The 26,981-nt window shown below is 38.6% G+C and overlaps 1 protein-coding gene across 1 annotated transcript in view; it reads right to left on the bottom strand.

The window, feature by feature from the left end:
- ankrd11 (ankyrin repeat domain 11) overlaps positions 1-26,295 on the bottom strand; it is a 95,525-nt gene extending 69,230 nt beyond the window's left edge. The window contains exon 1 of the mRNA XM_056752901.1: positions 25,889-26,295. The gene's annotated coding sequence lies outside the window, so the exon portion shown is untranslated. The remainder of the gene's footprint in view (positions 1-25,888) is intronic.
- Between the last annotated feature and the right edge of the window lie 686 nt (positions 26,296-26,981).

The following is a 26,981-nucleotide window of genomic DNA, read 5'->3' as shown; positions in this document are numbered from 1 at the left end:
AATGCAGCCGGAAAAAAAAATTCACTTGCAAAATAGACTAAAACAAAGTAAAATAGTGGTGCGCCATTAATTAACGTCATACAGAAACAAGCACAACGACAAATGCACTTCAAACAAACAAGCGGCTCTGTTTAATGCACCTGCCAAACTGCATCGCATGCGTGCTACACTGGTAAATACATAGATGTCACACTGTGCAGCCCTGTTAGGCACGAATGTGTTTAAACAGCCACAAAGAACACTTTGAGCCTTTGGAGATAAGGAACCTACCAAGAACAATGTTCTCTCACCATTCACGCACATCTGCACACACACCGTGTTTGTCGCAGTCTCGCGGTTTTCAGACCATAAATCAAAACCTCTGTATATTTTTCTGGAATTTATTCTGCAACGTCTTCTGTGTTTACATAACGCGTCCAAAGTTTAACGGACTGTGCGTCAGTAATAATGGTCAGTGTGGAAACGCAGTGCTCATTGTGTACTGTAGTTAGATTTAAATTTCTCGAGTTACTCGAGGAATAGTTCCAGCCCTACAAACATGCCATACAAACACAGCTCTTTAGGAGAGACAGGACTGTAGAGTGTGTATAAGGCGTCTCTGGTGTCTCCCATCTGCATATGAGAGTCAACGCTGTGCATCACAGAAGCTTAATATAACAGAAAGCAACGGCCTGCTGGATTTCAAGCATCAAGTATCAGCGAAGGCAGCTTGCTTATTGTAATATCTTAGTGAGGCAAATTAAATTCAGCCATCCAATCTGTCCTATACACTGGAGAGGAACCTGACACTATCTTCTGAGGAGCAAGAGAATGTAAAAACGCATGTTATAAAGTAGGAAAAGCTGCTCTCTGCTCCTCTTCGAAGACATCTACATTATTGATCACTCTGGCCTCCACTGGGACCTTTCCACCTCCCATTCACATGCGATATCAACCCCATGAACATGGGCAGAGGGACAGAAACGTGTACATCATCTCAAATCACCCGTCTCCACTTTTAATCAGCAGTTATAGCGAAACTGATGTTCCAATACAGTTATTAAAAAACAATAACAACAGCTCACAGCTTGCTTTACCAAGACTAGAACCAGCAACTTTTCACCTATAAGCTCGAGTCAGAAAAATGCTGTAATCTTGTTAGTGCTCCTAAACATCTTTAGACGTAGCCGAAGCCTGCAGGACGGACATGGTTTTTGACTCGTGCAAGCTCATGACGAGGGGGATGGGGACGGCCCAACGTAAGCAGATTAGTCCATCTGGCATACACATACAGCGCAGCTTTGATTCAGCCTACACTGCTGCAAACGTGCCAATCTATGAGAAGAGAAATTATAAAACAAGAGCAAATATGAGGAAAACAACCCACGGTTAGGATCGTAACACAGACATGGATCGAATATCAAATATGTAATGAGGCTGACAACCGCAGAAGAAGAAGTTGTTGAATTAAGAACACGCACCCCTCCTGACACAGTTTACAGTGAGGCCTTTACAGCACAGCCGTGATCGGCTCAACCGTTTACCAACATTCAACATTCTCCTGTTGTCAAGGCAACCATTTTTCTGGACTACAGGAAGAGGAAAAAAAACACCCTCCTACATTCCTGGAAATTTAGACACATGGGTCTAATCTTGTGATTTATCTTGGCCGCTTTTGTGCGTAGTACAAAAACTGCGTTTCTATAACTGTCTAATGATGTAACCTTGATATAACCGTTTTATATTCATATCATGACATTATTCCTTGTTGCTATAGTAATACAAAAACTTGTAACAGACTAGGTGTAGCTGTAGTTTTTAATACATCTAAACATTCTATTTTCTCAAATGCATTAGTCTGCGGCAGAAAGTCTAATGAACCAAACAAAGCTCATCTTCAGTTAATGTATGTGTCTAATGAAACCGTTTCTACGACAAAGTGTGGCAACACATCAATGACCCATTTACTTGTGCAAAACGTTGCAACATGTATTAAAGGGAAAGTACCTTAATAATGAAAATTTGCTAATCCTCATGTCATTCCAAACCTGTATGACTTTCTTCAGAAGGAACTCAAAAGATGATATTTTAAAGAATGTTGCAATTCGATACCATATTGACTTCGATAGTATAGACATTTCTCAAATATCTTCTTCCGTGTTCCGCAGAAGCAAAAATGCATTTCTGGCTGTCGACATGAGGGTGAATTTTATTTTTGGCTGAAGTCACATTTTATGATCCTGAGGTATACAGATGCTCTATAGTAAAGTTGGGCGATGTCTTTTAAATTGGCATTGGATGATGGCTACAGTGAAACATCCCAATGGGCAATGACACGAGCTGGGCAGTTATCAATTCAGATATCAATTGTGTCATCTGTACAGCGCAAGCTTCACAGTTATAAAGTGAGGCTTGATTGTATTGTTATTCTAATGTTATATTCAATAAAAGAGTTATAAAGTGCGTCGTCTTTATACAACGAAAGCTGCGCAGACACGCGTCTTTATAAATCGTTGGCAGCACAGACACACGTCCACTTCATACAATTATAAAGTCAGGCAGGACTGCGCAAACTGTGCGTCCTCTTTATACAGCACGAGCACCACAGTTATTCTGATGTTATATTCAATGAAGAGTTAAAAAGAAGAGAAGGGGGATATGGCCCTGAAACTCTCACTGTATCGTTACCGCAACAAATACCAGAAAATACCAAGGGCGATACAACTATAACACCATCAACCGCTGATTTTTGCAACAAGTGATAGTAGCAGCATGCAGTCTAGAGCCTCAGAAACACAAACATTACTCAAAAATATAACTTTCCCAAACCAAACAACTTCCTCAAATATACCCACAGTATTTTTGTAAATATAAAATATACTGGTGACATTAGTCTTCAATAGGTTGTAGTAAAGAAAGAATTCGATTAACTAAAATTCCAAATACACATGTCATACCTAAATAGTATATGGTCTATTGATGGATGGAAACGATTGCCTCACGCTCTTAATCACTCTCATCTAAACTGTGTGAATCTTCTCTTCTCACACAAACATATACTTTATTTGTCTATGACTCACGCTTTAGAAAGGGAACAGAAAAATGTAAATAAAATAAATCTATATAAACAATCTACGCTGTCATACGCTCATAAACCTATTTAAAATAACATAATACAAACTCACATTTTGTACTTGATGTAAATAGGCAGCAGTGCGGTGCACGCTGTGTCGCAAAGCATGTGGGCGCGAAAAAGTAAAACAAAAGTGAAACTAAACATTAACTCTGCTGCATCTACAGTGCCATCCTTAACAAGAGTTAGAGCTCCTCTTTTAGTTCAAACTCTTTCTCATCTTCACGTCTGCCCTTCCCCTATACCAGTTTTCACTCCTCATATGAGCTGTGAAAGTTTCTCACAAAGAAATACATCATCAATTAGTGTTTATCGTTTACATCGAGGGAAGAGTAATTTCTATCGTGGGTAGAATTTCTACCGGTTTATTACGAATGATATTATATCGCCCATCTCTATAATTGCGTTCTTTATACAACTCAACCTCTTCATACAGTTATAAAGTCAGACAGTGCTTCTGTATACAACGCGAGCTGTACAGACACGCGTCTTATAGAGTGAGGCAGGTCTGCACAAACTGCACATCCTCTTCATACAGCACAAGCTCCACAGTTATAAAGCCAGGCCAGTCTGATCTGTACGGTGCAAGCTTTTATGATTACTATAAAAAATGAGTGCGACCAAATTGTGAATTGGTGCCAGTGCGACCTGTGGGAAAAATGAGTCTAGAGCCCTAACAGCTCTCTATTAAAGCAGGTTACATAAACAACTGGAAAGGAAAATGCTTAAGAAATTCTGAAACATTATCTTTTCAAAAATAGGCGAAGAAAAGCAGGAGTAGGAAGGCGTGAGCATCACGTTGAACAGCAGAGAGTGGGCCAGAGCCTGTGAAATGCCCCCGACTATAAAGCTCTATTTAATAAGATTCTGGTACCAATGGGACTGCAGAAGCATTTAGTGGCGCATCAACATGGTACTGCTACGGGAATATGATAGTGTATTTTCGTTGTTAAATCATTTGACATATTATTTAATACCTATAGTACAATCTGATTGGGTGTTGCGCTGTACATTAAATCAAACATGTTTCTTTTATGCTAGTAAAATAATCTGAGAGGGTATTTACACTGAAAATTTAATGTATGCGTTTATTTGAAGATGGAAGGACTATCAGACAGGGTATTTTGCATTGTAAAATCACTCTACCTGTTTATTTTGTTGATGTTTTTTAGATTATATAACATTTTATCCTGCGGTAGGGAAATCTGACAGGGTAGGACAATTAGAAAACCGGCACAGCCCCGCATGTGTGAGGTTTTGCTTTGCCGACGCAGCTTGTCTTTCTCTTGGTCCATCGGTGCAGCAACTGGCAGAAAACATCAGCTCATTCAACTGACCAACAAAACAGCGTTTCCAAAATGTGGTCACTGTTACAGACTGCCTTGGATATGAACCTTAACGTTCACACTAAAGCCTAATCATATCGCATAATAAAGTTTTAACGCGTATTTTCCATTATTATCAATTATCGTCAGGTGTCTGTCTGTTGTAATCGACATCGGGATATTTACAAGACATCGGCGATGTGTAATAACATTGTCACATCGCCAAGCTCTACTGCATAGTGGTCGACAGCAAAGGCAGCGTTTGACGGAGTAAACACACTCAAAGAAAAGGCTACTATTAAACTTCAAGTATTCCACATTTAACCTTCTCACTTTGTACGTAACAGGGTATAGCAGATACGGGACACATAATCTCCTCATGTCAGCTCTCCTCCATCAACCGGGCTGAGGAAAGGCTAGCGGTGATTGGGTCAGAAAAGGGCTTCTAGTCCTGTCGCACACTGTGATGTGGAACTCCGGCCAGGGTCTCAAGCTAATGGAAGTTGATGAGCAGTGCAAACGAAAGATGTCAGGAGCGTGTGGGCCGACAGTCACCTTTTAGAACACCCCCGTCTACTGCATGGCCCTTATGTCAAAACTAATCCCCTCCCATCAGGCAAGCACTGCACCACCCATCGCCAAACACGCCTCCTACCCCAGTTTCCCATTTTCTCTTCATTGGAAACCTGTCTCCCCAGGAGAAGTGGATATGCATGAATTAATGCTGGGCAGAATTACGCTCGAGTTAACGCAGGGGAAAATGAGTCTGGCTGTGGAAAGAAGGTTCCACGGTGTACCACAAAAGTAGCCAATCAAACAGTGATTCTGGGCCAAAGGAAAGAGTGCTGTCAAACACTGCTAACTGAAAAACATGGAGTGACATTAAACTCTCATTCTTAAGCTTAACGTGTATAAGATCAGACTTGACAAAACACACATGGCAGGTACGTTCCCATTAGAGTATTGAGCAAATTGAGTACACTGAAAACCAAGTTTGGATCTAGTTTGCAAATTTACCAATTTATTCCAACTCCCTACAATTTCCAGTCCTCTGACACATTGCAGAATAATAGCATATACACTACAATTAATCAATCAAATGAGGGCTGGGACGATATATCATGTAATTTTTATGCTCAGTTTCTCAATGTATTACTTGTAAATGACGCCACATCCAAAAGCCAGAGGGCATTCCCGTGCAGAAACTCTGAATACGGGACACAGAAGGAGCACGATTTACACAAGTAATTCCAGGAAATGCCAATCCTCATATTTCATCACAGTTCTTCAAACCTTTTCAGGTATTTTCCAGATAATAAAATATATTTATAATGATCACGCTTGACGAGTGTTGTTTGTTCAAATGCAGGTTATAAACTATTCAATCTTGTAGTGATTTTAGATAGAGCATTACTTCCTACTGATCAAAGAACCATAGTTCACAAAATCGCTATTTTAGAATCAACCTAAACAGGTCAAATGAATGTGACTCGTGACATATATTGCTATTGCCTTAGTCTTTTTTATATGCAAAGCATTTAACGGCACGCATTACCTAAAACAGACATAGTTTTTCATAAAATAACGGGATATAGCGACACTGCTCACGCCTGACATGAAAACAACAGCTATGCAAGCAATTGTTCACTGCAATGCCAAGATTGGGTGTCAATGCATACTGCTTCAAAACAATTGTCACCAAACCAATCTTCTACAGCCAACACACAAATAGCATTGAGCTCTCAAATATCCTATCAAATCAGCGAGAGCCACAAGACAGAATAGAGATCAGAAGGAAACACCATTAGGAAAGGTAAGAACATTACGCCGGTCGAAATCACAATGGCAAGTTCCATTATTCACACTGATCGTTGACTAACAGCACCAAGAGCAAGCAACACACTAAAAAGCATTCCGACAGACTAGGGTTGTGCGTAATGGCCGAAAATCTACAAACGATATATTTATAGGTAACTATCTCCCATTATAATTCAATATCTTATACCCCTTTTTTTAGATTGATTTACTTTATTTATTTGGTACTGTTCATTTAAAGGCTGACTACAGTTTAAATGTTGGCAAGTTATGAAAACGTACTAAAGATATCAGATTAAAGAGCACGTTCCCCACGATCACATCAAACTCAAGTTAGTGTGTAATATTGCTTTATAGCATAAATAATACCTGCAAAAGGATAAAGCTCAAAGTTAAATGCCAAACGAGATATTGTCTTAACCAGAATTCACTTTTCAAGGAGTACAGAGAACGGCTGGAATTGACTACAGCCCTCTACTTTCCGTGTACATGATGTCACTATTCCAAGCGCTTTTAATAACCTCCCCACAAAGGAAAACACAACAAAAAAGTGGCCAAAACATTTGATTGAGCTACGCGCTAAACTACTTTCACTTTCATCACCGTCCTACAGCTGGTAATAAGAATTCAGCGCCACACATTCTAAGATAACCAACGGTCAAATAACAGCTTCTATGACTTTAAAATCGGCTGTGAAACCTGTTCTGTGAAATACACTGATATTGTGTGTGTGTGTGTGTGTGTGTGTGTGTGTGTGTGTGCGCATACCTCGGTCTAAAACACTTCTATGAAACTTCCTATGAAGTCCTGCTTGCGGTCTCCTAGTCAATCTGCTAGCTTTATTATCCAACTCCGGCCCAATAAAAAAAATATGATTCTGTTATTAGTGATAATAACCGGTCTGACACCATTCGGTCCATTGTCAAGGCGGGACTTTGAAGAAACCGGAAGAAATCCAGTCGTTACGTGAGAAGAGAGACACCGGTTGACGGTAGACTTGAAATATCAAGTTTTTTTTTGACTAGAATCATGTACATCCATTCTTAAACACCCAATAAACACAATCAAAGCTTTGAAAACAAGGGGGGGGGAAATGGGCCTTTAAGTTCTGATAATAAGATTTATTATTTATTTCTATTCATCTTCTGGCTATATCATAAGTATACAGTAGGGAGATAGACAACATGTATAACAATGAAATATGAATATATGCACAATGACAGTAAAGTATATGACTAGTGTTATAAACTGGTGTTCGTGGGGTCTGTACTGTAGGTCTTCATATGCAAATTTTTAGTGTGTTGCAACTGTCTTTAGGTTTGTTTAACCTTGCGTTTTTTAATCTTGCACGTCTCTGATGACTCCACAGGCGTCTCCCAAAATGGGGGTTGTCACAAACATAATGTCAGAATTCGTCTTTTCAACTAATTCAAATAGCAGGATTAGCTTCATTTGACACTGCCTCAAAACTAAAACACAACAAAATCCCGCAAGTTTACTCTGTGGAACTCGTATATATTTAAACTGTCACTTTGAAATAAAGAGAAAACAGCATCTCTGTCGTGTTAGCGGATAGCCGCTAATGCTTCTCATTTGTGTCATTAAGTTTGTTGTAAAGCTCCGGTAAAGAGAGCTATATGAAGGAAGAAATGAGAGGCTAACCCGTGTTCTCTAGCAGTGTCACAGAGCTGAGTGAACTGGCTGTGATCCTTCCACTTTATTAAGGGGTTTGGCATTAAATTGTTATTATTGAACGAAGCTTCGTTGCTATTGCCTTGCGGAATGCTCGTGCTGCAAGCAGCTGTTCAGCTGCACATTTCCACACTGCAGACACAGCTGTCGGTCAAAGCTTACGCTGTCGTTGACGAATCTTGCATGATGGCAGAGGTAATCAGTCGATAATGATCGGGCAAAATATAGCCGATCCCGATCAGGTAAGAATTTCCTTGATCGGCTCTCGATCCCGATCTTTGCGATCGGCTCGGGACATCCCTAGAAGTTACACATTGAAGTAATTTCCATCCACCGTTTACTCACCATCATATGGAGTGCAACTAGCAATTGCTCCAGTGATGCTCATTTGAGTCATCTGTTTACTTCTGGGCTGCACATCACCAACTGTTAGCGGCTACATCTTTCTTGCATATTTTGCAAAATATTGTGCTTTGCTGGAGGCCTGTCCTCTTGTAACCAAACCACATCCAAACTATCGAAGTAGCTATTTTTAGGCACTAGATCGTACTATGAGGCTGACATGATGCTGCTGATCTTCTCAGACAGGTGTTGTGTGCGCTATGGTACGTAAATGCGTCTTGCGTCATCAAGTTGCTACATCATTGATATCGCGAGATTTGCGATAGGAAACTTTTTTATCTTTTTAAAATTTATACTGGTGTTATTATGGACGGTATGATGTAAATGAAAATGATATGGCACACCCCTGGTGAGAATGAGCTATTTTATATGCACACGCAGATCCCTGCACGGGGAATGCGGATGAGAGAAAAGCGCAGGGCTGGGGCAAATCACAAAACTACAGACTGAAAGAAGCTCACAAGAATATTTGATACATTAATTAGTTATGGGTGCATTAATTCACATGTTTTTTTCAGAATAACTTGCAGAGCGCAGAGTTAATGACGCCTACTTATTTACATTCCGTGGAATACACGGAATAGAAAAATCTCACACGGTTGACATTTTATTACGCGGTAGCAGAATATTCTGTCATACCGCCCAGCCCTACGACAGACTGAAATGTCCTTCAACAGAAAAAAATCCAAATGAAATATAGGGTAGTACACTTCTGAGAGCGGCCAAAACACTGGTTGACAACTCCGGGCTGCAGAGGAAAGGGTAATTTCTTCAGAATTCATGCATATGTAATCGCCAATGTGACCCTGGGGCACGTCAACCCCTCATACAGCCACTAAAATTCTAATGAGAACACGTTTTATTCTGCAGAGGGCTGAAAAAACGGAACATGGTGACTGAAAAAGAGAGAATATTTCAGGAATGGTCTTCTGCATATATTATAGATTATACCACGGATGTGCAAAATTAAGCTTGGCTCTATCTTGAAAATTCTAGGCCGAAGCCGAATATGTAATCGGCGAATGTTTAGTAGGAGTGGGAGCATCACATATGAATCGCGATTCGGTATTTTAGCGATGCAAAAAAAAAAAAAGATGTTAAATGCTATAAGTAAATATAATAACGATGTCATCGGAACAAAACTGGCAGAAATCAACCGCGTTTCTATGATGCGCTGTTTGCTTTGACAGATTTTAGTGAGCCTGAGTACGAACAATATGTTATTTGAGACGTTTGAAACTAAACTAACCATGGAGAATTTCAGGGAACGTAATTTATCCGTCTATTTCTTGAGACACCAATGGATCATTTTAAAGTGTTGTCTTAATTTTTATTTGAAGTTATCTTCACATTGTGTTGTGAACATGCGGGAAAGGGTCATTATTACAATCTAAAATCAACATATAAACACAACCCAATTCTTTTTGCTTTAAACTCAATAAGCAATAAAATATTTACTCTTTCATACAGAATTTAAAACATATAAACACGGTCCTGACATGCATATTTTCTATTGGTTCAAATGAATTCAGATTACAAATCTGGTCTGGTGAATTGAGAGTTTAAACAGTGGTCAATCAATCAAAAACAAAGCATCACTGCCTCTTTATAAATAAGCAGAACCAAATCTGCTTTCAACTGAAATAAAATATACAGTATTGACAGGCAGCATTTTTAGACTATTTTAACATACTTGCGGACAAAAGTTAACCCATTTGATTCTGTTTTCCCAAATTTCAGTGCAGAGTTAACATTTACAGTCTGCAGATTCAGTATTGGCTTGCTTATGAGGAAAAACAACTTTAAAAAAACTTATGTGAGCAAAATCTATGAAAGGGATGTACATACAACAGGGTAAGTAAAAGTATGTCATTTAAAAATTTAAATTCATGCTTTGTGGCTCTCAAATAATAGGGATGCTCCGATCCGATATGTGTATCGGAAATCGGCGTCGATACTGAATAAAATTCTAGATCGGGTATCGGTGAAAAAATTGCACCGATACCCGATCTAGCTTACATAAAATTTCTGCTAGGCGATGTAAAAGTTCCTGGAGACACCGGCGCTTAAACTCTCTCGTGGCTGTGCTTTGCGAAGCGTGTGACATCATACGCTAGCAACGTGCTCTTTACGTAGTGTGCGTGAACAAGCGAACATAGCTTACATTGAGCAGCGAACAGCATGGAGCGACAAAAAATATCTGCCATTTAGATTTACTTTAGAACAGCTTCGCCAACAAGTTACACCGCTGTTTGCAATACATGCGAAGTAAATGTTCCGAGGGGTGGTGATAAAGCTGTTCATTATAATGTTACTAATTTAAGCACGCCGAGTTCAATAAGCTGAAGAAACTAAAACGAGACGGTACGAAGCAGCTAACTTTGGAGGAGACAACGAAAATAATTCAGAAATTTCCATCTAGTAGTGTGAAAGCAGCGAAAATCATTGAAAGCATTTTGAATTTCATGGTAATGGATTTGCAACCGCTGTCCGTCGTTGCGAACAATGTCTTCAGACTCCTTATAAACCACCTGGAGCCGCGGTACGACATTGTGAAGCGTAACTGAGACCTGAACTGTACCAAAAAGTCTGCAAACATGTATACGAAAAAAATAAAGATGTTAATGCGGTGAGTTTTGTGGATAATTTGACTTTGAATTTCTATTTGCACCGACTAAACTATTATATCTTTTTCCGTTTATTTTTACATGTGCAGCACAAGCTAGGGAAGCTAGTGTTTTGTTTATCTTTCGGTGTTGGATGTTAAATTTGATTTCCACTAAACTTTAGCTTAGTTTAGTGGACTTTGCTTTAATGACTAAAGCATTAAAAAGAGCTGATTCCTGTTTGAATATCTAAAGCAGTGAAGCTATTGCTTTTTTGCTCAATTTCAGCTGCTTTATTGTTTATTGTGCATTGATTTTTTAAATTATATTTGCACATAACAGTTATTAAGAGATTTTGTTTCCATTTATTAATACTTGTCTATCAAGCTAGTGAAGCTGTTTTTTTATTCAGCTGCTTAATTTGCACTTTAAAAGTTTAAGATAGTGAACATTTTGTTTTATTTTGCTGGTTTAATAAATAATTCACAAAATTTGTGAATCATTTGTTTGTTATTTTGTTTTACGGGGTCAGGAAATTAATGTTAAGTCGAGCTTGATGTCTTGCACAGCAATGCACACAGTTTATTAAGTAATTGTGCACTTTAAAAATGTTACCTTAGTATCGGATCGGTACTCGGTATCGGCCAATACTGAATCTCAGGTATCGGAATCGGTATCGGAAGCAAAAAAGGTGGATCGGAGCATCCCTATCAAATAATATGGCGTCTTTGTTTTTTCTCTATAGGATCCAATGGCTCCTTAATTGATTATTTGTCTGGAGCCCTGTATATAGTCAGATCGTTCTATCACCAGCCTGTGGATCGCCAATACACGATAGTATCGAAGGCTGGACTAGAGATGGGTACCGAGAACCGGTACATAATTGGGTCGATCCCAGAGTATTGCATTTCTTTATCTCCGTGTATTCGGGTGTTGTTTTGCGTGTTTATGAAAGAAAGAGTGGCATGGTTCAAAAGGTTTAAAAATCTGCAGTGTCAAAACCACTAAAATTTCCCATTATACCATTCATGCGGTAGCTGCAGTTTTTTTACTCGTACCCAAAGAGGGAAAGAGCAGGAATCCCTCAGGTTGTGTGCAGCGAAGAGCGTAACAAGTCACGTGGCCCCTCCCCATCCGGTTGGTGCAAGCAGACATTGAGTGAGAGTCACCTGTGTCCAGGATTCCCCGTCGAAAAAGACACAGTAAAAAAAAAATGCTGCCATCGTTTGGTCACAAAAAGCAGCTGAACACCATGACTTCTGCATCTGTGCAGATAGGCAGCTTAACGGAAGTCTATTTGAATTATAAACAGATAGCAGGTTTGCAATAACTAATTGCATATTAAAAAACTACAATACTAATTTCTCGCTAGAAATGCATTCAAAAGTAGTTGAAAGTGAAAATTTTACTTATATTGTTTAGAAAACTATGCTCCAACGAAGCAATCTGGTCAATCACGTTCCTCGCATGTTGTTATGGAAACGACAGGTTTCTGTCACGTGTCAGCTGTGAAAAAGGGTGTGTTTTTTCAAGAAAAGTTGAACTTTTTTCCACCTCAACAGACGCTCTGAGCTGCTGAAAAAGATGCCGGCGCTGACGTTTAAAAAAAAAAGTGCTCAGGGCGTTTACTTTATGGGATTATAATGTAAAACAGACGATAACAGCTTCAAAAAAGAAGTCAAGTCAGAATAAATACTATTTGGCAGGTTGGGGCTCAATTAAGTGATTTAAGTGAAGAGTGAATTAAGTATTTTTCTTTTTCATTTTAAAATTATTTTTACAGAAAATTATGTATGTTCTGAACTTCTGATTATTATTAGGGATGCACCGATCCTACTTTTTCCTTTCCGATCCGATACCTGAATTCTGTGTATCGGCCGATACCGATTCTGATCCGATACTAGCACTGTTTTTCATGATCAAAGTAGACTTGCATATTTTAACTTTTATTGCCAGAGGTGGATAGTTAAGAATGTTTACTTTCAAGTACATTTTAAAATATATGTACTTTATCAGAGAACTTTGGACAAAAAAATACTTTCCTACAGTATGAAGCACAGGATATTTACTCCACTACAGTCCATACATTTTTTAATTTTTTTTTAACTTTAAATCCATGAGTACATTAAAATCTACCATTTTCCTTCACTTAAGTATTTTTACTTAAAAGTATGATTTTTTTTTAATGTTATTTAGTGCTTTATTTAACTTAAAAATACATACAAAACAAAATGTGGTCTCATTAAGCACAGATACTTACAAAATGTTTAACAAATAAATTTCTGTTTATTGCACAAAGCTACCACAATATAAAAGTCTCCAAACTCACTCATGCACATCCTGGACACAAAATGATGCGCTTAATACATTCGCTTCTACGTTATTTAAAGTCATGCGCATTGGACGCAGAATGATGCGCTTAATGCACCCGCTTCACTCACGCACATCCCGGATAGTGATGATCGTGTATTCGCGGGGATCTTTGCTTCCCAAGTTCAAAACAGTTATAACACAAAGAGAAGAGATATGTTATGTGTTTAAATCATAGTACATTGCATCCATCCTAAAGTAAAAAAAAAAGAGTTATAGTGTATGAATGACGCATAACATAGACCGGTTCCGGTGCTTGAATCTAATAACTTTACACTCAGCGAGTACAGTCTCCGGCAAAATGCATTTTAAACAAAACCACAGTCTACTATCTAGTGATTAGGAAGAATATTAAAAACTTTGGAAAGAGTAACGTCCTGACTGTTCCCGGACACACGCATGCTGGATTGAGATTGACAGATGACCGCACCAGCGGAGGTCAGAGTTTTTTATTTATGCTATATTGGTTTATTCCTCGCATAAAGCTATCAAAATACATGACAACGAAAACAGTGCATGACACAGTTTATGGTAATTTCCTGATGGATAGTCCTTTATGAAGCTTTAGAGTAACTTCCACGGGTATCGCAACGGATCGGACTGAAGAGAACCCGTCAGTCCGATACCCGATCCAGCAAAAAACATCCGGATCGGCCCCAATTCCGATCCAGAGTATCGGATCGGTGCATCCCTAATTATTATTGAACTAAAGGTTAAGGCTCATGCAACTGACTGCATTTATTTTAATTTAAGAACTAAAATATGTATTTTAATGCTTTAACCTGACATACTTTACTGTTCCAAAATGTTCTATATGTTTCTTAAAAATTAAACAATGTGTTCAGTGGAAAAATGTTGTATTTATTTTAAAACGACACATTGTAGATATGTAATAGTAATACCGTGACACCGTGGTAGTTTTGCTCAAGGTAATCAAAAAGTAAAAGAAACTCATTCTGGCCCATCCCTATACCCATCCCTAGGCGGGACAATTGACATTAACAATTTAACTTAAGCAAGGGCAGGACAAATGCTAGTTTTCATGCTGTGGCGATGTAAAGCTCGACGACACGTCAACAGCACCAAATGGCTAGAGTAACCTGGAATATGTCAGTGGAATAAATCCATGCCAAGGAAATTAACATTCCTGAAACATCTATTCAAATTTCTGCTTATGTAGCTGATAATCATTATGACAACAGAAACAACGTCTGTATGAATTGAAACCATGAACTACTGTCCACACCAAAGCTATATTATTATCTGCTTTCAATATCACCCTAATCAAACAATAAAAAAAAACAATATGACCAACAGTGTGTGCAGTTAAATACAAATACAATGCTTTAGATGTTTTCAACCAACATGAAAGTATGACAGATACGAGACGGAATTGTAGATTACAAGTAAAAAGAATAACAATACTTTACAATAGACATTTTCCTGTACACATTTACACAGTAAACATTTCTGTACAAGTGTTTAAGGACTTGACATTAAGCATTGTCATGTGGTTGCCCTTCGGACAAGTAAATTTGTAATTCAATTATCAGTGTACAAAAATGATTTTTCCAAAGATAAAAAAAATATATATTTTATTTGAATAATAATATTATCCATATAATTATTCCGGATTTAGATTGGTCAAATTTGCTTCTACGCATTTTAACTAGTGTCTGCTTTGGCCACCTGAATTTGGTTATAGGCCTACTCTCCGTGACTGCAATAAAAGTCTTGCAAAGTCTGCAAAATTAACTTTTTTTACATAGCAGTGGTGCTAGAGAGGTTTTAGGTTTGGTAGCACAGGCCAAACAGTAGGAGCACAAGTATAAATCGTCTATTGTTATTAAAAAAAAAATCAAGTGCAGTTCATTATGAATAGGCAGGTGACTGACAAAATACATTGATGTTACATACAGAAGGATAAATTAGGCCCATATCTGCAGTACAAATTCTTCGATACTAAAGTGTTTTTTTAAGTTTACTATAGTATACAGTGATTATCAATTTACTACACTTACTTACAAATTCTCTCTCACCTGCCCATACAAAACATTCACTTGTCCCAGGCAAGCGTTAATATCGAGCCCTGGTTTAATCATACTATAGCAAATGACACATAATTTACATATAACTACACAGCAGCATATGTACACAATGTGCGTAGTGTACACATAATAATGACTCAATTTAAATCATTTATATTAATCCGTTTGAGTTTCATGACAGAGCTGTACGCCGCTGTGCTGGGCCATAGAGCTGTGCCGAGCAGCCCCTGTCGAGAGACCACTCTCTGCTACAAAAATAACCCTTGTACGAACTACTGAATTATTCATCATGTAAAATATTAATCATGAACGACCGTTGCTTTAAATAGCTTTCGATTTTAGTTGAGCAACTTAAACAATCAGGTCCAAGGAAAGTGCAAGAAATTAAAACAGGACAAGAAAGAACTAGAACAGACAGGGAAATGCCCAGATAATAACAAATTATTCTGACCATATCAGCGAACTGGGTCAAGATATGTGGTGTGGCACTCAAAATGGCATTTAGTAATATCCAGGACACAAATAACTGAATCTGACGCAACTCGTACTTTGTTCCTGCCGTTGAAAACCACAAAACCAGTTGCCGTGATAAAATGAAAGTCCAAAGCACAGGGAAAACAATCTCTGCCTCACACACAGAAGTCAAGTGTGCATCTATTAAAAGCTACACAGCAATGTGGGAGTTTGGCACTGGAAGAACACGTGTATTCTATTATGGGATATGTATCGGACAGTGGCAGTGAACAACGCACACTATCGGTCCTGCTGATAAAAATCTGCTTCTCTTGTGACAATGACTACGTTTACATGCACCCTCTCATAATGGGATTATAACAGGATTTTGGCAATACTGTGATAACACGTTACCTCATGTAAACACAATCATTTGATTTAAATAATGTGATGAAGCTCATAATCGCAGGAAACATAATCGAAGTAACTTATGTGGCGTACGCAGGTTTGTAAACACCTTAATCACAATTATGCTGCTCTGATCAAGTAGCGCATGTGTTTCTGTCACGCATTTTAAGTGCAAAATCATGGTAAACATGACTAGGGCAGGGAATCGAGTTTGATACTTTTTAGGCACCGACCGAATTTTCTCGAAACCATCGCGTATCAAAAACCTCCTGTCCTTCGATACCACATTTTGTTACTATTAGGGCACATACAAAAGTTGAGGCAAGACAATTGCTGACAATGGGCTACATGACAAAACGGATGAAGTGCTGCAGAAGGCCGAGCCGGTGCAGTCGTAATCTTTTTTCTCGCTCTCTGCCACACCTGAAGACACTGCCACAGAGCATCATTCAACACGCCCAACAACACATAGTGAAGGTAGGGGCGCTATGTTTGGCACTCCTTAAGTTAACCTCATCTCTAAATCATATTTTTTAATGATGGTCCATGCATTTGTACTAAATTGTACCCTGTCTCCATTACATATCTTTGTCATGTCATTTTAAGTGTATGATCATATAATTTGAGTGATCATTGCAAAAAAATGTGTTTTTGTATATTCTGTTTATGTAGCCTATATACTGGATTCTTGAGCACTTCCAGTTCCCGTCTCCAAACTTTTGAACGGTACTGTACTATAAAATACACATAGAATAGAGGACAGTTTCTACTTCCTAACATTGGTATCGGCCCCAAAAAAACTCATACGGTCGGGCTCTAATTAATATTTAGGTATATCGGCCAATATACCGATCATCGGCTTCCAATGTTCTAGTATCATCGGCATGAGCCAAAGCAATTATTCTCTGTTGCCATCATGGTACTAAAAAAGCAGCATGAATGTTTTGCTCCATACAAAAGCTCAACTGGGTTTTGAATAGTGTTGGGAAATTGGCATCGGACGATGCCTACAGTGAAACATCGTGATGGACGATGACATCTGTGGGCGGGGTTATGTCAGTTTGCTAGATGGAAATTTGCCAAAACATTAAAAACAATTATATCAGGGCTCCATACCCTCAACAAATCACATTTGTACACAATTGCATGTACAACCTGCATATTTAGAATTTCCAGTTGTTATTTCACGTGGAAAGACGAGTAGATCTCGAGTCCAACCGTGTAGGCTGTTTGTGTGAGTAGTTAACTGCGCGGGTCACGCGTCGCTGATGTTTCCCACTGCAATCATGGATGCGCCCAGTTCAGGTCGTCATTGACCAGTTTACACGCACACAGCGTGAGTGCGTTACTAAGATTCACTGTTTGCTTCCACTTTCTTTGTCTGTCATGTCTCGTGCGCACACGCATTTCGCAACCTCCAAATCATACTCGACAGCAGTAAAGTGCGAATGGACGAGCTCGACATATGCACAGAATGTCTTAATGTGGACTCGGCTGTCAACATTTGTCGTGCTGTACGGGTATGGGATGTGTGGACGAAAATTACGTCATGCAGGGGAACCACGATGCCAGTCCAACATCGTGATGGCTGTCAGCCATTGGCGAAGGACGATGTCATCATCTAACGGCCCAACCGTAGTTTGGAATAAAACGAGAGCATGACAGAATGCAAATTTTTTGGTGAAGCGTTCCCTTTTTAATGCATGTATAATGCAGTGTAAATAGCACACCAGACTGGAGCCGAGCGTTCAGATCTGCAGCTCACCCAAAGGCTGTTAAGACAGCAGATAACCACAAACTGGTTTTATGTGCTGTTGCACCAGGAAGTCACAAGTATTTGGGTTCAAAACAATCTGCGGTTCACTTCGGCAGCAAAGAAAAAAAGAGCAATGCCCTGAGGGTTTAAGATGACATCCTCACCAAACCTGTCCCAACAGAGTGGAAAAACACACACCCCTTTTAGATCAGACCTTCCTTAACAAAACCAGACAAGCAAATTCTGATACTTGCATACGCTGAGGATTTAACATAACAAAAACTTTAAACCCATCAAGATGCAGCTCATTGCAGCACTTAAAACAGATATTTTGCTACAATTCAACACCCGTTTCTATTTTTAGTCTAATGAAAGTGCCACCGAATGATCCACTGACAACGTGCATGGAAGAAGTGGAAATGAGTAGAGTGGTCAAAGTAGGGTGCTTAAAGCCTTTGTGCGATGGTCTCGGCACCAGGACCGCCCGAAAACAAAGAAGTGTCAGAGCCCCTCAGTGGACCTCCTCTCTTTGGTCTTTGGTTAGGTATGCTTTTCAGTCACAAACCGGCCTAGGCCCTCCCCCCTTCCTGTCCCCGCATTTCAATGTAAAAAGGCAGACTGAATGGCTGCAGCTGCCCTATCAAAAGGACAGTGCTGCTAAAGGGTCCAGTCATTGAGATTCAGCCAGGCCAGCTTCCCCACCCCCACACATCACAAGAGCCGAACGGCAGCCAGCGGCCCGCAGGAAGTGCGCTTCAATTTAGAAAATGGCCCCTTATAAACTTAAGCCGATGTGAAGGCAGCAAACAAAATATACGGTTATATGACACATACAGGAAATGATGCAACGCAATTGGCTAACTGTTCCTTTTACTTGTCTTTTTTAATACAACAAGTAAAAGGTACTGTACTATAAAATACATAAAGATTATCGTGAGAGTATGGAGCCCTGATATAATACTTTAATACTTCAGAATTGCTATTATAATGCACAATTTGTGTGATGCAATTGTGTGAAAATAGCTAGGCTGCAAATGATTGGACAATTGACACCAATGCACAAATATTTGTTATCTTAAAAATTAAAACACTGAAACTAGCACCCTGGTCAGAGGACACGAATGTGTTTGCTTCCTGAAAACGAATACATTTGAGATCGGGGTATGAACATCAACCGAATAAGAGATTGCACACCACATGCAAAGAATTCGATAACGGCAGTTTAGATCTTACATGTCTCCAACTACAAAATAATCTCTAGCCTGTGCAGCTAATATGGATAATGCATTACTCAGCCCTCAGCACAACCAATCACAACAACTGCTGTCCCTTGTCGCCCCAACCCCCCTATGTTCTCGACCCTGTTCACATCTGCCCACACAAATGATGCTTCTCCACCCCCAGCATCTACACATTCTTCGTTTACAGCTGAAATTCACTTCATCAAGAGGGTAAGAGCTAAAAAACATTGTAATTCAATTCGATTGGGAGCAAATACAATAATATTATACTGCTGAATCCCATTGACATAAAACTGGGGCTGTTAAATGATAAATCGCGATTAATCGCATCCAGAATAAAGGTTTGTGTTAACATATATATATATATATATATATATATATATATATGTTTCTTTACAGTGCATTTTCATTTTGTAATTATAAAAAAATTAAATGTTAATGAGAGGATAATATAAATAAATACATGTAAATATGTCCTAAATATGTATACATGTATGTGTGATATTGAGGAAAAATGTGATAGCATGCTAAATAATGCGATATTCGATGCAATATTTATTTTTCTAAAATCAATTTAAATTGTTTTAAAATATATAAACAAAAATGATATAACCAACATATGTTTCACATTATTTTAGGAATAAGAAAGCAAACTAATATCCCCATCGACCTAAAACTTTGACTCTACATACATTTTTTAAATATTAAATAGCGCATTTATTGCAAACCATTGCGATATGCACATTTGCGATATTTCGATATATAGCACAGCTCTAGTATATAAATATAAAATTAATATGCACAGTACACAGACATATATTGTGTACACTAGGGATGTAATTTGCTGTAAACCAAAACAGTGGGGAGGGGGGAGTGTATCCGTGCGCACTAGCTCTTAAAGGAACAGCAGCATAATAAATATATCTGTTTTAATGCTCATCAAACAACAAAAAACGAAGACAAAACAGACTCACTGCTCCTGACTGATCAACATTGATAACTTTAATATGGTTTGATCTATATTTCAGTATATTGTGAAGACTATGAAGTTTTATTTTACATTTGACTCATTTATTCAGTTTCTGTACCTAATAACCACAGTTAGACAAACCTGGAACACTGTTCAAAGCACTGTTCATTTTATCTGTGTGTTTGCTTTATTACATAATTACAGCATTAGTACTACAGTCTACAGAGGAGGGTGAGCTTGCACCAAAATAGAAAAATCAGGTAGAGATATCCATGCTGATGGGCATTCATTAGGAGGAGCCTGCAAAAGAGAAGAATGAAATAAAGATGTACTTTGTGGACAAACCAAAGGTTGATTCGGGACCGTTGGCATCATGGCAAAAAAATTAAGAACGATATCCAAAGCTCGCTAAAGCTGCTAAGAGTATGCTCTGTATCCCCTCCACATCCACACCATCAGAGCACAACTTTTCGAAGGCAAGTTCATTTGGCATGTAACTGATGTTATAGTTTGTATTTTTGTTAATAAATAATCTAAATGTACAGGCAGTCTCCTTGATGTTTTTCCAATACACAATAATTAAAACTTTTTCTAGGGTTGCTGCTGCTCATTTAAGTGTCCGCTTAAGCGCTTAATTTATATTTTAAATGCTTTATTGTTATGATTTAGCATTTCTCTGTACAATGGAAGCGTTAAAAAACTTTTTCTCACCCGATAAACTTTAGACTATTATTTCCCTTGTATATATATACGCAAGTATATAGAAAATGCTATTAATCAAACGGTTCATATCCTATAATTAATGTAGCTAAAACAGGAATATGTGTTCCACTTTCCTTACGTCATGATCATTAAAATTTCTGCATTTGCTGATGCACCAACCCTGACTGGATTGTTTTAGCAGCTGCAAGAAGTGACGCGATGAACGTTTGTTTGCTTTGGCTGGTCTCTGTCTGGTCTGAAAATTCGTAGCCTATACATAATTCATTTTATTTTCTCCTTAAAGTCTGTTTTTAAGGACTCTAAATGTTCAACTAAATTTGGTAATCAAATTAAATAACATTTTAGTTTATTTGTGTGTCTATTACACTGAAATAATGAAAAATACAATACCATATTTAACAACAATTAATTTAAATCTTAAAAACAAATGTTTCATTATTTATTTATTAATTTAAATGACGTTTAATGAAAAAAACATTGCTTTTTAATTATGTCGCAATTTATTATTAGGGTAGGCCTAAAGCCTATCAACAAACAAGATAGCCTAGATAGCCATGTTTTTATTATTTAAAAAGTAAAGCACTGTGTACAAACAAAAAAAGCAAATAGAAAACAATGGACAAAAAGTATAGAACAAGGTACAGAACGCATTTGATCTCGCGCAGAGTCTATGTAAAAAACGCTGCTAATAAAGCATACCGCCAAAATTAGCTAATTCTTTCAAGTGGTCCTTTCTGAGCGTGGAAAGGAAACGCATGCTAGATCTGACCTCAAATTTTTCCTTTTAAAAACTATTAATAATTATTTATTCGAACACACTGTTTTAGTATGTGATTTAAAAGGTTTTTAAACAAAGCATTAAAATGAAAGTAATTAAAATTATAACCTTTTAACATTAGGAGCTTTACAGCTTAAACAACGAGTTGATTAGTCCCGCACATCCCTAATGTAAACACAAACTTTCATTCTGGATGCGATTAATCATTTGATAGCCTTCCCAAAAATTAATATTAACATCAAGATGCTAATAATATTTGTATAAACTAAGGAAATATATTTTGTGTTTCTATGAAGCCTTGGCAAGATATAACAATATCGTAGACAAAGCAGTACATGCCATCACGCCTCCATCATGTTTTCTACTTTAAAAGATAAGCCTCCATTCAGAAGAGCTAAAACTAAAGGATCAAAAGAAACCACTGAGTAATAGTATATAGAGAGAAGAAATGCGGCAAGATGAGAGCGGGGAGAGAGAAGCATCTCTTTTGATGTATGAGAGTTGGAAAGAAATGTTATCAAACACACTGCGGTGGAAGCAAACCTGCGCCCGAGTGAAGAGGCAGAGAAACCTTCAAACCTCAAATAAACTGCCCTGTCTTAGAGGATGGAAAATGTTGATGACATTCAGTGTCATGTGCATTTGTATTTGTGTGCTGCCAAAGTGAACGAGAGTCCCTGAGGAGTTTAAATGGCATTTGGCTGTCCGGGGCATACACAGGGGCCTATGAAAATTATATAGAGCACAAGAGAAACGAAACACGAGAGAGAAGAGCAAGCTTTCCTGTTTACAGACTACCGCTATGCAATGAGAAAGGGGAAGGCCAAAGGAAACCAGCACACAATAAGTCATGTGAATAATGACAAAAACTATTACAACCCGCCTTCAGCATTTCCCACAGTGGGAATTAAGATTACTTCAGTGCTCATTCTGTTCTGAGAGGTTGCCGAGATATGTCAACACATCAGGTAAGAGCTCACTGATAAGTGTTTGGTACAGGATACGTAGGGCTTGACATTAACATTTATGCATTTGGGAGACGCCTTTATCAAAAGCAATGCTTACATTGCATTGTACAACACATTTGTTTCTGACTTTGTGCAATCCCTTGGGATCGAACCTATGACCTTGGCGTTGTTATCGCCATGCTATATACACTGAATCACTGGAAAGCTAAAAGCTTAAAGGGGTCATGTGGCGCGAATAGGTGTCGTTTTGTTTTAAAGTGTCGAAAAAAAGAAACGACTGCTCACCCAGACCTGCCTGAAACACCTCGTGTAACCACACCCCACACAAATCTACATCAGTTGGTGGTGTGATTTGATAGGGTGGTGGGCATTACGGTCAGTACAATTACTTTGGAAACTGCTGTTCCAAATATGGTAAGAGATGTCACATTTCCTTCACAAGCTTGCAGTATTCAACCAATCACTACGCACTGTTTAACTGGCCAATGATAGCACACCTCGCTTTTTAGAGCGATAAGCTTTATAAAAAATCTGCGCGTTTCAGAGAGGCGGGGCAAAGAGGAGATAAAAACATGCAGGGTATGTGGATAATTCAAATTCAACATTTTTTAACCTTAAATCATGTATACACATTGCATTTCATCTAAAACAAACGATAATGTTTGTTTTAGCCTTGTCATATGACCCCATTAAGCCTTCACATGCAAGCCCTAGAATAAGTGCTACTTGATAAACCCCAAAGAAACTAATTTAAATGTTTCCTTCTTAACTTTTCCTAAACTTGTGATCACTGAATAAGGTAATGATTTTATAGATATGACAGTCAGATTTCCATTTGTGCTACAATTACTAGATTCAAAAGGACACATTTTATACAAAATATCCTACAAGATTACTAACACATCCTGAAAAGTGAACGGAGCTCAATGGGAATTTGCTTAGGAAGCAATATTCTTGAGGATAAAATATTTTAAAACAGAGCACCACCAGAAAATTGCACATGCATTCACTAGAGTTTTTATTATTCCTCATAACTTTTCTAGGTCAGAAAAAAATAACTGCCTTAACATTCCCTGATAGTTCCAGGTTATCCATGGGAACCCTGAATTTTCCCATGGATCAGCAGAACAGCATGGAGCATCTGACTAGTAACAACAAGCCAATTTTATAGCACACAAGTCAAAGAACAGCTGTCTCCACACTCTTTAATCTCAATTCTCAAACACCAACAAACCCGTTTATCTGAAGGCATATATTCACATACGTTGTAATGCAAGTGCATTTAGTGGAAGACCGGTTTTAAATCAGACTGACCTTTAGGATCTTATATTTGCTAACACAACGGCTAAAACAAACAACAAATCAGGACATGACCGCCAATTACAGAACGCTGGCTAAAAACTGTGTGCATCTGCAGACCTAAATAGGCCATATTTCTCATGGTGACCAAGCAAAACATGGCTTTGCATCAAACCCACAAATACTTCCACATTAAATATGCTGCAATTTAGAAAGCACCAAAATACCATCATACTTTATGAACTTTGTCAAGAATTTGTACTCTGCGACCACAGGACCCTGGAAGCATCCTATGGCATGGCTGTGTTACGTACTGAACAGAATTTGCTCTGAAAATGCAGCACTGAAGGAAAGATAAAATGGTTCAACGTGACTGCTATAGCAATCGAGAGAGAAAAACAGCTCAAGAAAGCTCTGACTCCTAATAAAAGAGCCCCTGACCCCACAACCTCAACAAAAAATCCATTTCCCTTTAGGGGAGAAGAACAATGACCAGGACTCTTAAAACACATTAAGAATCGGGTAGTGAAACAGGCATGACAAACCACAGATTCAATATACTACTGCCTAAATTTAATACTTCAGCTAAACCCTGTATCTCTGAAAGAATCTTCAAACATGGTCTGGAAAAACAACCAACAAGCAGCCAAAAATCAGTGAGGCTATCTTATGCCGTGAAATGGAAAGAGGTATTTTGCGATGTTTCTACTTAAGGCTTGACTCCAGGAGAAATAAACACAACATCGAGTAAGGGAGGGATGTAAAGTGGTAGCAGAGTATGAGAAGAGAGGGAGAGAGTGCTAACGCCCCAACATCGCCGCAGTGATGTTCCACTGCACCAAGAGCAAAACTAGACTCTACTAGACCCATTTACACAATCACAAACTTACATTTTCCTCTCCAGTATCCTTTAGAGAACTGTCATAAAGCCCTGCTCCAATGCATGTCAAAGTAAACAACCCCATCTCTGATGAACCACAGAATATATAAACAAGCACGTAGACATCAACACATGCCCACGTCCACACGCAAGCCAGCAAAAACGTGTGCTTCACAATCAAAGTTCAAGCCCTACATCAAAACCATGCACCCCATGATCATAGTTACTGATTAACCACACAACTAACAATAGATTTACATTGAAAATGCCCTTTCTGGTGTACAGTTACAGTTACAGAACAATGTTAAGTGTCTCTCAGCTTTTTTGAAAACAAAAGCTTTCAAGCTTCATGTTTTCCTCAAATCTGCTCAACTTAAGTAACGTTATCAGAGACAAATAAACACATTTCCATAAAAATATGATTAATCTTATACATCCATCCTGTTTATATTCCCATATCATATTTCAGATTCAAACTGTAGCAATGCAGAAGTTTAATATTTACAAATAGGGTTAGCATTTTTTTAAATGTTATGTTATTTACTTCACTGGTCCAGCAGCTACTTTAAAAGCATAACAATCAGCATATGACGAAAAATATATCTCTTATATAGAAAAAACACAACTATGCCCTTGAAAATATTTGTATACAAAGCTGCCCATCCCAATGGCTGATTTCTGCAGGGCAACAGAGCCCGTCTGGCCATATCCGATTCCCAAAGAGAAAACGACAACATGACGAGGATCTTTCCATTCCTCGTACTTTTTCAGCCTTACGTTAAACACAGCCATAACTGTTTGAGCTACACAACACTTTCCAATGCAGAAAACAGTTAAATCTGACAGAACTAAGTGATATTTTTTGAAATACGCAAACATTTCCTCGACTTCTGGGTGGGGGAGGGAAAACAAACTCCAGTTAGCAGCGGGCTAAAGCCGATAGCGGGCTAATCTTGAAAGTCGACGACTGAAAGAACAGCCAGACGTTTTACACAGAGCAAAAATCGCAATAAAGGCGTAATTAGCAAATAAACAAACGTACCTTCTCCGAAATGTGAACTACATCTACAAAATTATCCTTGGTATTCCTTCCCGATGCTTGTTTTTCCCATTTGAGGCCTCCTGCTTCAACAAGCCCCGATAGAAGAACATCCGAGGCGCGCGACGCTCATCTCAGTTCGCGCTTCGCTCGGGCCAGCGTGCTAAGCTAATAACCGAATACCTCCTCCAAAACGCGATGATTAAAATCTCCTGGATCCGAGAGACTAGTTACAGAAGGGGTAATAGACTCTCCACTCGTCCCTTCGAAACATCAGCTGGCCTCGGTAACGTTAATTTTACCGTGTTTGCTTGCTTTGAGATGTAAAAATGAAATTCCGCTTCAAGTTAATCCTCCACGTCCGTCTCCTTGCGAACCGTTTCGATCGGCCTTTGACTCGCGCTGACGCTGTACGGACGCGAGGAGCTGATACGCGGACTGTGATAGGCTGACGCGTATGGGCGGTCACTGTTTGTTACCCAGCGCAACGGGGAAGTGAAACTGGTGCCATTGTGGCTCAAGCGAGGGATGCTTCCATGTTGTTTTCTTCGTCGATTTCGAGCCAAAATGGCATGCGCGGTGACATGTTTTTGCGAGCTCCATTTGCGTGAGAGGAAAATGGAGAAGCTAGCAAGATGAGCCCAGAAAAGTAGGCTGAGCATGCGAAAGCGAAAGAAGACGGTGATGATATTTTCACAAAGACAAGTTACGTTAGTTCCTCCTGTTTAGTTCATACCAACTGAACGTTTTCTGTTAATTCTAGAATATTTAATGGAACTGTGCGCCAAAGACCGTACGCAAGCGCTCCATGGTATGTCGGTGTTTAACACTGTGTTGATTAGATTTGTGTTAAAACACGTTTGTTTGTTTTTAAATACACTTATTTTGCTTTGACGTCACAATGTATATCTGACACCGATTTCTTGAACGAGAGAAACACAATGGTGCCCTCTGCTGTAGAGCGCCTACAACTATTTTCTGTGATTGTAAACAAAAAATGAAAATATCAAACAATATCATTTTTTATAAATTAAACATGTTAATGTTTTATATATGTGCTTTGTAAATCTGAATAAAAATCAACTGTCTCTATATA

This window comes from Triplophysa dalaica, chromosome 1, assembly GCF_015846415.1.
Source record: "Triplophysa dalaica isolate WHDGS20190420 chromosome 1, ASM1584641v1, whole genome shotgun sequence".
NCBI classification, from domain to species: Eukaryota; Metazoa; Chordata; class Actinopteri; order Cypriniformes; family Nemacheilidae; genus Triplophysa; species Triplophysa dalaica.
This window is presented reverse-complemented; position numbering and strand designations above follow the sequence as displayed.